The sequence below is a fragment of the Oncorhynchus clarkii genome, chromosome 2, assembly GCF_045791955.1.
Source record: "Oncorhynchus clarkii lewisi isolate Uvic-CL-2024 chromosome 2, UVic_Ocla_1.0, whole genome shotgun sequence".
Taxonomy (NCBI): domain Eukaryota; kingdom Metazoa; phylum Chordata; class Actinopteri; order Salmoniformes; family Salmonidae; genus Oncorhynchus; species Oncorhynchus clarkii.
In genome coordinates, this window is record NC_092148.1 from 10602509 (window position 1) to 10615165 (window position 12657).

The following is a 12657-nucleotide window of genomic DNA, read 5'->3' on the forward strand; positions in this document are numbered from 1 at the left end:
AATGCAGGGGTGCAACCTTGGTGGTGGGGGGGGGGGGGGGGACTTTGGAATGAGATGTTCAACGAGCAGGTAATTAAAACTTGTTTTTCAACCACTCCACAAATTTCTTGTTAACAAACTATAGTTTTGGCAAGTCGGTTAGGACATCTACTTTGTGCATGACAATAGTAATTTTTCCAACAATTGTTTACAGACAGATTATTTCACTTATAATTCATTGTATCACAATTCCAGTGAGTCAGAAGTTTACATACACTAAGTTGACTGTGCCTATAAACAGCTTGGAAAATTCCATAAAATGATGTCATGGCTTTAGAAGCTTCTGATTGGCTAATTGACATAATTTGAGTCAATTGGAGGTGTACCTGTGAATGTATTTCAAGGCCTACCTTCAAACTCAGTGCCTCTTTGCTTGACATCATGGGGAAATCAAATTAAATCAGCTAAGACCTCAGAAAAAAAATTTGTAGACCTCCACAAGTCTGATTTATCCTTGGGAGAAATTTCCAAACGCCTATAGGTACCACGTTCATCTGTACAAACAATAGTACTCAAGTATTAACACCATGGGACCACGCAGCCGTCATACCGCTCAGGAAGAAGACGCGTTCTGTCTCCTAGGGATGAAAGCACTTTGGTGCGAAAATGCAAATCAATCCCAGAACAACAGCAAAGGACCTTGTGAAGATGCTGGAGGAAACAGGTACAAAAGTATCTATAACCACAGAAAACGAGTCCTATATCAGCATAACCTGAAAGGCCGCTCAGCAAGGAAGAAGCCACTGCTCCAAAACCTCCATAAAAAAGCCAGACTACGGTTTGCAACTACACATGGGGACAAAGATCATTATTTTTGGAGAAATGTCCTCTGGTCTGATGAAACAAAAATATAATTTTTTGGCCATAATGATCATCGTTATGTTTGGAGGAAAAAGGTGGAGGCTTGCAAGCCGAAGAACACCATCTAAACTGTGAAGCACGGGGCTGGCAGCATCATGTTGTTGGTGTCCTTTGCTGCAGGAGGGACTGGTGCACTTCACAAAATAGATGGCATCATGAGAAGGGACAATTATGTGGATATATTGAAGAAACATCTCAAGACCTCAGTCAGGAAGATAAAGCTTGGTCGCAAATGGGTCTTCCAAATGGACAATGACCCCAAGCATTCTTCCAATGTTGTGGCAAAATGGCCCAAGGACAACAAATTCAAGGTATTGGAGTGGCCATCACAAAGCCCTGACCTCCTGCTATAGAAAATTTGTTGGCAGAACTGAAAAGGTGTGTGCGAGCAAGGAGGCCTACAAACCTGACTCAGTTACACCAGCTCTATCAGGGGGAATGGGCCAAAATTCACCCAACTTATTGTGGGAAGCTTGTGGAAGGCTACCCGAAACGTTTGACCGAAGTTAAACAATTTAAAAGCAATGCTACCAAATACTAATTGAGTGTTTGTAAACTTCTGACCCACTGTGAATGTGATGAAAGAAGTAAAATCTGAAATAACTAAATGTGTTTAAATGTATTTGTATGTATGTAAACTAAAACTAATGTAAACTTCTGACTTCAACTGTACATCAGTCAAGAGTAAAGAGTAGCCCGCTCTGCTTGCTTTTACAACTCGGAGAAAGAGCGCAACACATATGGCCAGCCAGCCTTTCAGAAGCTTGGTCTTCACACAGCCTGTCCGCCTGCGCTGTGGTGTCCGCGTGGTCCTAAATCCAGCTGGCTTAAACCTCCAAACAGACTACCCAACTGCTCTACGGTGTCCACATAGTCCTAAAGCACACAGATGCTGTTTTTCATATCACAGTGCAATGATAAAACTTGGAGGAGGAAAAAATGCATTTTCAGAATGTGGGAGTTTCATTACCCCTCCGTCCCCAGTGAAAGTTGCACCCCTGGAAAAATGAGAGAGAGAAATATATAGAGAAAGGAGTAGAACGAAAGTGATATGATTGCACAGAGAGAGATGAAGAATATCTAAAAGAGATGAGCTGTAGGAGAATAAAATATGAATCCAGAAGGGAGTGAGTATAATAAAAATGTTGTGTTTTTGGCTATGCCGGATTAAGTGATATGACATGCTATTCTATAAGATCCTTTCTCCGTAATTAATATGAATTAATATTACCCGATTGTGCTAATCATGTAAATGTAATTAACTAGAGAGTCGGGGCACCGTGAAAGAATATTTATAGAGCTGTTATCTTCCGAATAAACTCTTAAAGACCTAGTAATATTTTACATCAATAGCAGTCAATATTAATCGTCACCTTAACTCAGTCTCATCTGAAAGTTGTAAAATCTTGGTTATTTTCACGAACCCTGGCTAACAAGTTGAATCAGCAATACAAAATTGGGTCTAATTATTTATTTACTAAATACCTAACTAATCACACAGAATTACATATACAAAGAATGAATCATACCTTGATTACAAATTACGTCATAAAGGAAAATGTCCCTAGCGGGCGGAACAGATATGACAGCTGGTTACACAAAAGAAAAAGGGCTGGGTTTGAGTGAAAGAGCGGGAAGACTGAGGGACAAAGGGAGAAGCTGTGCTATCGTAAATACAGTATCTTATGCATTCTAAATTACCGCCCATTTGGAAAAGGAAAATGCAGTAAATATTTACTCTGAGCTGCGCTTTGGTAGGTTGGTGGTAGATGGAAGGCCGTGTTGCCAAACCGAGTCCTTTGTCCTTTGAAGAATGTCTCTGGTGGTCAATTGGATATGTTGTAGTAACGTCGTTGTGTGATAGATGGGATACTCTGTCTGTTCTTTCCTAGCCTGCGTTTGCAGCTGCTGTTGCTAACTCAACAGCTAGGAGGTATCACTTCTGTAGCGAATACGAGTTCAAAGTTCATACCATTCGCAACCAAAGCTCACGCTGAGGTTGGCTCAGTTCTGTAGTTGACATGTTAGTCCTTTTACTGCAGAGGCTGCAGACCTCACGTACTTGGAACAGAAGGTTACATTGTCGTCAAGGGCTTATATAGTGGAGGGAGAAGGACGTGTTTCACAGTCTACAGCCCATGTCTCTTCACAGGGGCGGGCCACTGATTGAGCAGAGCCCTAACCTTATGAAAACCCAAATCTCTCATTTAGAAGCTAAAATTACATTTAATCTCTTCACCAATAATTGTATATTCAAACATCTAAATTGAACAACAATTCCATGTGAATCCGATAACTACAATGTGCAGACTTTCCACTGTAGAGTTTATGTCATCTTATCATTGATGAGAATGTCTCAGATGATAACCGAACTGACATCATATTCATTAAGTACCACCGCATATGTTCAATTGGTCGGATTACCAGAATATAGTTCATTCCCCCCCCCCCCCCCCCCCCACCTGATGTCCCGAGAATCTCTATGTTAACCAAGGGGTTTTCAAATTTCACATCAGTAGGGTAGAGAGAGGAAAAAGGGGGGGAAGAGGTATTTATGAGTGTTATAAACCTACCCCCAGGCCAACGTCATGACAAAAACATGATGAGAAGAATTACACCAAAAATGAAGAGCATCTGAATGGAACGGTTTCAAATAGTTTTAATGCATATTTCAACCCTGCAGGCGCTACACAAAACGCTGAAATAAAATATAAAACATGCATAACCTTTGACGAGCTTCTTTTGTTGGCACTCCAATATGTCCCATAAACATCACAATTGGTCCTTTTGTTCGATTAATTCCGTCCATATATATCCAAAATGTCCATTTATAAAGCGCGTTTGTTCCAGAAAAAACAGCTTACAAAAAACAGTACAAAATATTTCAAAAGGTGCCTATAAACTTTGCCAAAATATTTCAAACTACTTTTGTAACACAACTTTAGGTATTTTTAAACGTTAATAATCGATCAAATTGTAGACGGGGCAATCTGTGTTCAATACAGGAATGAAAACAAATCAGCGCCACTTTTCACGTCTTGCGCAACTCACAAAAGTGTTACCCAGTTCCTAGTTGGCCTACTTCTTCATTGCACAAAGGAATAACCTCAACCAAATTCCAAAGACTGACATCCAGTGGAAGCGGTAGGAACTGAAAACAGGTTCCTAAGAAATATCCCTTGGCAATAACAACGCAGGGAACAGAGAGAGGCAAAAAAAATAATCATTCTGAACAGTTAGTCCTCTGGGTTTTGCCTGCTACATAAGTTCTGTTATACTCACAGTCCCTAATAGTTGGGCCCAGTGGAGAAACCCTGGGAGGACCCGGCTCCTTGGAGTGGCCCTTCCTCTGAGGCTGTACTGGGTCAAGATAAGAAGATTTCACCAGTGGTACCCAACCCACTAGCGGCACCTTTTGTCGGCTATCAGGAGGTGCATCCTGCATTACTTAGCTCACTTCGCAACCTTTTTTTCCCTGTGGTGTCCGCTCGAGGTCGCGCCTGGTTTGGCATGTCCAGGTTTTTGATTTGTTTTCACTGCATTCATCACCATTATTAGGTGTTGGGGTCCTGTCTACAGGCCCCTTTGTAAACACATTTGTACTCATCACCTTTATTAGGTGTTGGGGCCCGGTCTGAGGGCCCCTTAATTTATAGATTTCTTTATTTTTATATACACGTTTTTATTGCTGGCACGGCCCCATAGCTTGGGCCTTAAACTTGTCTTTGTACTCGTCACCACAATTGGGTGTTGGGGTCCTGTCCAAAGGCCCCTTTGTTCATACATTTCTTGCCCGCTATATATGCATTTTAGTAGCTATATTATATTGTGGCTCTCCGGTCGTCTGCCAATTTTATTTAGTTTTTTAGTTCCCATTTCTTGTGTAGTATTGTGTTTGCTTGCCCACACTTTACTATTTTCCGGGGCTTTTCTTTTTAAACAGTCGGATTCCCCTGGTCCGCACCAGTTCTAAGTCAGCTGCTAGGTGCCGGACAAGGCAACCCGCCGGAGACCCCGCGTAAACGAGGCCAACGAGCACCGTAGCTGGGGAGATCCGCGAGAAGAGTCGCCGCTGCCAACTACCAACCCAACCCCCACCGATCCACCTTCTGCACGCCGACGGACACCACCCCAATGAACCCCCGTAAGCAGCTCCTTGCGAGACCACAAACGAGAGCCCACGAAATGGACCGCACAACGAACTTCCAGCAGTGGGGAGAGAAGAGCGGCGGAGCAACTGCTCCCCCAGCCGCGGCTCGAGCCCAGCCCCGCTTCGCACCCCAGCCCGACCGACCCAGCCCTTAGAGCCAATCCGTATCCCGAAGTTACGGATCTGACTTGCCGACTTCCCTTACATACATTGTTTTATAGTATTTTATTTGAATCTGGCGCTCTGCATTTTCCCTGGCAATTGGCCAGTTGAGACATTTGCGTCCCGCCTATCCCAAAGAGGTTTGTTTTAAACAAAGCTGCTTTGAAAACGAGTACAGAGTGATATGCAGGACGTGAAGAGAGGGTGAAAGAGGAGAATCAAGAGGAGAGAGTGAAGAGGGAGAAAGATGAGGCGCGAGAAGAAGAATGAGGAGAATCAAGAAGAGAGAGAGTGAAGAGAGGGAGAAAGAGGATAATCAAGAGGAGAGAGACTGAAGAGAGGGAGATAGTATCCAGACAGGCCCATTAATTGTTAAAGGTAGAGTCAGCAATATGACGTAGCTGATCAAAGTAAACAGGATAGTGGGTCAATTTCCGCAACAACTAAGAATGTTGGAGAGTGAGGTTAAACCCCTCTTTTGGTCCAGTGGCTACCATGTTGTAATAGCGTGAAGCGAACCTGTGCACAAAAGCAGATACTGTGTGTGACTGTGTGAGAGCAAAGTCTTGCATCTTGGTCATCGTAATATCTGCGGTGCTGCTCGTGCAACGTCATTCCGCTGACTCTATCTTTAAGGGGATTGACTAGTCTCTCTGTGGCCATTAAAACGTCTGATCTATTCCACACTGGAAATAGTGACGCATTAAACACTAAAACCCTCCACTCAGACATACAAACAAACTGACAAACTGACAAACTGACAAACTGACAGACAGACAGACAGACAGACAGACAGACAGACAGACAGACAAACTGACAAACGGACGGACGGACGGACGGACGGACAGAAAGACAGACAGACAGACAGACAGACAGACAGACAGACAGACAGACTGGAGGACAGACAGACGGACAGGAGGACCAGGAACGTCACTTCTAGCAGCTCCATCGTGGACTGACTTCACTCACTCCTGTTTCACAACTGTATCAGACTTAATGTATCTGTGCAGTTGATGAAATTCGGAAGCAATGTCTAACTAAAAATCTAATCAAATCAAATGTTATTAGTCACATACACATATTTAGCAGATGTTATTGCAGGTGTAGCGTGTAGTATCTAACAATTCACAACAACACACACAAATTTAAAAGTAAAAGAAAGGAATTAAGAAATATATAAATATATAGAACTAGTGAATGTAATGTAGACCCACATACAGTAGAGTACAGTCTTTATAACAGCATGTTGCGTTTATGTAATATGCTATTATATACCACAAAGCTTGTAAACGGCCTTTGTTGAGATTAATTTGTTGTGTTGTATTGCAATGTATTGCATTCCAGGTGGTACCATATCAATATGCAGTCACAAGATGGTACCATATCAATATGCAGTCACAAGATGGTACCATATCAATATACAGTCACAAGATGGTACCATATCAATATGCAGTCACAAGATGGTACCATATCAATATACAGTCACAAGATGGTACCATATCAATATGCAGTCACAAGATGGTACCATATCAATATGCAGTCACAATATGGTACCATATCAATATGCAGTCACAAGATGGTACCATATCAGTATACAGTCACAAGATGGTACCATATCAATATGCAGTCACAAGATGGTACCATATCAATATGCAGGCACAAGATGGTACAATATCAATATGCAGTCACAAGATGGTACCATATCAATATGCAGTCACAAGATGGTACCATATCAATATACAGTCACAAGATGGTACCATATCAATATGCAGTCACAAGATGGTACCATATCAATATGCAGTCACAAGATGGTACCATATCAATATGCAGTCACAAGATGGTACCATATCAATATGCAGTCACAAGGTGGTACCATATCAATATGCAGTCATAAGATGGTACCATATCAATATACAGTCACAAGATGTTAGCCATCTAAGATACTGCTGCTGGTGCAGAGAGGAACACATCAACCAACAATGGATTAAAACAGACAGGAGAGTTGGATTTTACAACTGTGATGAACAACATCCTAACCTGTAAGCTCTGTGATCATTCCTCTCCCTTGTCTCTCTTTATTCCTGCTCCTCTTCTCTCCTCCCTCTCTGTTCATTTCCCTCTCCTCTCTTCTCTCTCTGCTATACAGCTGGAACTGTAAGGTTGAGTTCTCAAATATCAATGGACTTGCACATATTGTACGTACACGTGGAAACACACACACAACACTCACACACACACACACACAGAGAGAGAGAACATGAAAGTCACTCACCGTGGAGCAGAGCTGAGAGTCCAAACAGACAGATAGCCACAGACTGCCTCATGCTGCACCACTGAACATAGAGAGCAGAGAAAGAGATGGGGAACAACAGAGATGGAGAGAGAGAGAGGCAGGGTAGAGTGGAATAGAGAGGGAGGGAGGCAGGACATGTCAGGAGCAGGGCAGGCAGCAACAGACAGACAGATGGAAGAGAGAGAGAGGGAAGAGAGAGAGAGGCAAGGAAGAGAGGGAGGGTAGGGAGGCAGAGGCAATAAGAAAAACAAGCTGAGTGCACAGGAAGACAGAGAGGGAGAGAAGCTGGCAACAACACAGGAAGACAGAGAGGGAGAGAAGCTGGCAGCAACACAGGAAGACCGAGAGGGAGAGAAGCTGGCAGCAACACAGGAAGACCGAGAGGGAGAGAAGCTGGCAGCAACACAGGAAGACCGAGAGGGAGAGAAGCTGGCAGCAACACAGGAAGACCGAGAGGGAGAGAAGCTGGCAGCAACACAGGAAGACCGAGAGGGAGAGAAGCTGGCAGCAACACAGGAAGACCGAGAGGGAGAGAAGCTGGCAGCAACACAGGAAGACCGAGAGGGAGAGAAGCTGGCAGCAACACAGGAAGACAGAGAGGGAGAGAAGCTGGCAGCCACACAGGAAGACAGAGAGGGAGAGAAGCTGGCAGCAACACAGGAAGACAGAGAGGGAGAGAAGCTGGCAGCAACACAGGAAGACCGAGAGAGAGAGAAGCTGGCAGCAACACAGGAAGACCGAGAGGGAGAGAAGCTGGCAGCAACACAGGAAGACCGAGAGGGAGAGAAGCTGGCAGCAACACAGGAAGACAGAGAGGGAGAGAAGCTGGCAGCAACACAGGAAGACCGAGAGGGAAAGAAGCTGGCAACAACACAGGACAGAGAGGGAGAGAAGCTGGCAGCAACACAGGAAGACAGAGAGGGAGAGAAGCTGGCAGCAACACAGGAAGACCGAGAGGGAAAGAAGCTGGCAACAACACAGGACAGAGAGGGAGAGAAGCTGGCAGCAACACAGGAAGACAGAGAGGGAGAGAAGCTGGCCGCAACACAGGGAGACAGAGAGGGAGAGAAGCTGGCAGCAACACAGGAAGACAGAGAGGGAGATAAGCTGGCAACAACACAGGGAGACAGAGAGGGAGAGAAGCTGGCAGCTTTCCAACAAGTTAGTTCGTCACCTGCACACATTTCATTCAACTGTAAGTGCTGTTATTGTGAAGCTGTAACATCTAGGAGCAACAACGGCTCAAACGCGAAGTGGTAGGCCACACAAGCTCACAGAACAGAACCAGTGAGTGCTGAAGCGCATAGAGCATAAAAATGGTCTGTCCACTACTGAGTTCCAAACTGCCTCTGGACGCAACGTTCGTCAGGAGCTTCATGAAATTAGTTTCCATGGCCGAGCAGCCGCACATGCCAAGCGGCCGGCTGCGACAGAGCCTGGGCGCGAACCCAACGTCTCTGGTGGCACAGCTAGCATTGCGATGCAGTGCCCTAGACCACTGCGCCACCCGGGAGGCCCACTCAACTGAGATCTTTTATAGAAAAGATACACCCCTCTCAACTTACATGATGAACCACAGATCTTAGGAACACTTCACAAAGGGCCTTTTACTTGAGAAAGGAGTATCCCAAAGCCAGATAGCATTAGCTATAATTTATCGTTCAGTTTGGTCTCTAAGACCAGGTTCTAATCTCGTTCCTGGTACTTCATAGTACAAAAGCATTACCTCATCCAATGGCATATATCAATTGTCAACAATTATACTCTCCCATCTCAAGTAAACACCCTCTTCTCCCCACTCCTGAACAAGCTCACTGAGGGGAGTGAGCCTCTAGGTCATATACTATCTCAAGATAATTGCAACATCAGAGGGGTAATACAAGGGTTCCAGACACTGCCATACTCCTCCCCCCAATGGGAAAAAGAGGGAGTGACTGGAGTACAGACATAGTGGAGCCAACTAACTGGTTCCCCATTAATCACACCATCCCTTCACATGATTTAACAGATACATTCACATATGAAGACAATGTTCCATTCTGATCTCTCCCTTTCTGATATTCTGCCTATTACCAGACATGTAAAAGACAAGCCTGACCTCTCCCCTCTCTGGGCCCCAAGTGACTTTTCCCTAGCTGAGAAGGGAAAAGTGCAACTGCCAACAGTATAGTCGAAAAGGAGACGTTCTAATGACAAGTATCTCACCTAAGCATTTAATGTAAATAAAACATCTTATCTATGTTACCCAACTAATTCTGATTCAGAGTTCAGTACAGTACACAGTACAGCACACTAGAGTTGACTACACTATAATGTACTGTACTATACTCTACTGCACTATACTGTACTGAATTCTGCTGTACTATACTCTACTATACTCTACTATACTCTACTTCACTAGTACCCCAACCGGGGGGTACTAGGAAGTTCATAAAATAGTTTGCAAGTGCAATTACTCAACAATATCTTAAGAATGAATGATTTTCTTACGATCTCCTCAAATATCTTCTTATGAATCTTCTTATGATGTTTGTTGCTAGCCAACCGATTTATCTAGTTATCTAGCTAGCAATGGCACTCATGTTAGCAAATTTCCTACTGAGAATACTGTTCTAAAACATGTTATTGGGTTTAAAATAATCTATACTGAAACTTTCATATGAAGTTTGAGTGAATTAATTAAACATGTTCAATTTCTTTCATGGGCTTATTCTCTCACTGCCCAGAGTTTAAGAGAAGGGTTTAGCGATCTTGGAATTAAGAACAAATCCAATAACTTTATTTTCAATAATCTAATTTCTTCTTAAATGTTTGCTAAAGGAGAAACATAAGAAATTGCACAAGAACATTTCCAATAACCTTTTTGAGGATACATCACCATGAAGAGAATGACATTCACATCCATAATTATTACTCTTGTTATTATACTGTATATTGTGATGTCACTTTACCCTGCCTTTATTTACATACAGTAAATGTATCTACATCTAATACCTCGTACCCCTGCACATTGATCTGGTACTCCCTGTATTTAACTTCATTCTTGTGTATTTTACTCCCCTTTGGGTTTTAATACATGTTTATTCTTTACTCTGCATTGTTGGGAAAGGGCTCATAAGCAAGCATTTTAAGGCAAGGTCTGCAATTCTGTTACTATGTGTACATCCACATCACTTACTGTTGTTTAATAACCTAAATAGACGTTTTCAAACTCAATGTGCCATGTCATAGCTGACACCCCATTTTATCTGCAGATGTCTTTGAATCTTAATTCGGAGCAAATAATGAAGAGTTTTTGGAAAACGTGGTCACATAAAAAAAATAGATTTACCTAAATTCTAAAAACATTGCATCTGCACAGTTCTTCCAGTAAATGTGTTTTTGTAAAATGTTCAGTATAACTGTTAAAAGTGGTCCTTATGCATATAGTTTTACCTGTCTTTTGACTCGTCTCACTTTCTCTGTCTCTATCCCTCTCTCTCTCCTTCCCCTATTTCTCCTCGTCTACACTTTCTCTGTCTCTATCCCTCTCTCTCCTTACCCCTCCCCTATTTCTCCTTGTCTTCACTGTCTCTGTCTCTATCCCTCTCTCTCTCCTTCCCCTATTTCTCCTCGTCTTCACTTTCTCTGTTTCTATCCCTCTCTCTCCTTCCCCCTCCCCTATTTCTCCTCATCTCACTTTCTCTGTCTCTATCCCTCTCTCTCTCCTTCCCCTATTTCTTCTCGTCTACACTTTCTCTGTCTCTATCCCTCTCTCTCCTCCCCCCTCCCCTATTTCTCCTCGTCTTCACTTTCTCTGTCTCTATCCCTCTCTCTCTCCTTCCCCTATAACTCCTCATCTTCACTTTCTCTGTCTCTATCCCTCTCTCTCTCCTTCCCCTATTTCTCCTAGTCTTCACTTTCTCTGTCTCTATCCCTCTCTCTCCTTCCCCTAATCTCACTTTCTATGTCTCTATCCCTCTCTCTCCTTCCCCTATTTCTCCTCGTCTTCACTTTCTCTCTCTCTATCCCTCTCTCTCTCCTTCCCCTATTTCTCCTTGTCTCACTTTCTCTGTCTCTATCCCTCTCTCTCTCCTTCCCCTATGTCTCCTTGTCTCACTTTCTCTTTCTCTCCTTCCCCTATTTATCCTCGTCTTCACTTTCTCTGTCTCTCTCTCTCCTTCCCCTATTTCTCCTCGTCTTCAGTTTCCATTGAGAAGGGGAGCAATGAAGTGTGGAGGCTAGCATGAGCAGGGAGAGGGGGATTAAAAATCAACATATAGAAAATAGTTAGTGAAGGATGGTGGGAAAAGAGAGGGCCAAAAAACAAAGGCAGCAGTATTGAACACTGCTCTGATGAAGGTTGGCACAGCCACACAGTATAACTTCTAAATACTGTGGTCTAAGGCAGTGCATCGCAGTGCTAGCTGTGCCACTAGAGATCCTGGTTCGAGTCCAGGCTCTGTCGCAGCCGGCCGTGACCGGGAGACCCATGGGGTGGCCCAGCGTCGTCCGGGTTAGGGGAGGGTTTGTTCTGCAGGGATGTTCTTGTCCCATCTAGCACTCCTGTGGCGGTTCGGGGCGCAATACACGCTGACACGGTCGCCAGGTGTATGGTGTTTCCTCTGACACATTTTTGCGGCTGGCTTCCGGGTTAAGCGGGCATTGTGTCAAGAAGCAGAGCGGCTGCTGGGTTGTGTTTCAGAGGACGCATGACTCTCGACCTTCATCTCTCCCGAGTCCGTACGGGAGTTGCAGCCTTTGGGACAAGATTGTAACTACCAATTGGATACCACGAAAAAGGGGTAAAAACAAATCAATCAAAAATAACTTCTAATTACAGTAAGGAAGTGACACTTTGAACGTTAGCAGTATACTGTACCATAGCTTCTACTTTAGAATATCATTATACACCCCAACACACCTGCTAGAGACTCAGTTTGTTAATATATAACTCAACCAGTATCACAAAACACATGCATATATACAGTAGTTATATCATGAACAAGCACCAAACAACAACTGGATTGTCCATGATCAAACCCCCAGTAGGCATGTTTGGGTTTGTTTGAAAATGGCCATTTGTTTCTATACTTGACTGAAAGACTTATGATAATATGATGCACTGACTGTAGCCTACTGGACATTACAGTGATGTATTTCAGTTTGATCC

At 43.6% G+C, this 12657-nt stretch overlaps 1 protein-coding gene across 1 annotated transcript in view; it reads right to left on the bottom strand.

Annotated features, from left to right (window-relative positions):
* Positions 1-12657, bottom strand: part of LOC139421213 (uncharacterized) — a 1124809-nt gene that overhangs the window by 151588 nt on the left and 960564 nt on the right. The window lies entirely within an intron of this gene.